The sequence below is a fragment of the Arachis duranensis genome, chromosome 7 (genome assembly GCF_000817695.3).
Source record: "Arachis duranensis cultivar V14167 chromosome 7, aradu.V14167.gnm2.J7QH, whole genome shotgun sequence".
NCBI lineage: Eukaryota > Viridiplantae > Streptophyta > Magnoliopsida > Fabales > Fabaceae > Arachis > Arachis duranensis.
The window spans coordinates 35,976,707-35,977,154 of NC_029778.3; positions in this window are offsets into that span (position 1 = coordinate 35,976,707).

Below are 448 nucleotides of genomic sequence, written 5' to 3' on the forward strand. Positions count from 1 at the left end.
AGGAAGAGGCAGTGAACGCCACTGAGGAAGACCTCAATGGGCGTCCACTGGCCTCCAATGAGTTCCCTAATGAGGAACCATGGGAATCTGAGGCTCCCACTGAGACCATAGAGATTCCATTAGATTTACTTTTTCCATTCATGAGCTTTGATGAGTATTCTTCCTCTGAAGAGGGCGAAGATGTCACTGAAGAGCAAGTTGCTAAATACCTTTGAGCAATCATGAAGCTAAATGACAAGTTATTTGGAAATGAGACTTGGGAGGATGAACCCCCTTTGCTCACCAAAGAACTGGATGACTTGTCTAGGAAGAAACTACCTCAAAAGAGACAGGATCCTGGAAAGTTTTCAATCCCTTGTACCATAGGCACCATGACCTTCAAAAAGGCCTTGTGTGACTTAGGGTCAAGTGTAAACCTCATGCCTCTCTCTGTAATGGAGAAGCTAGG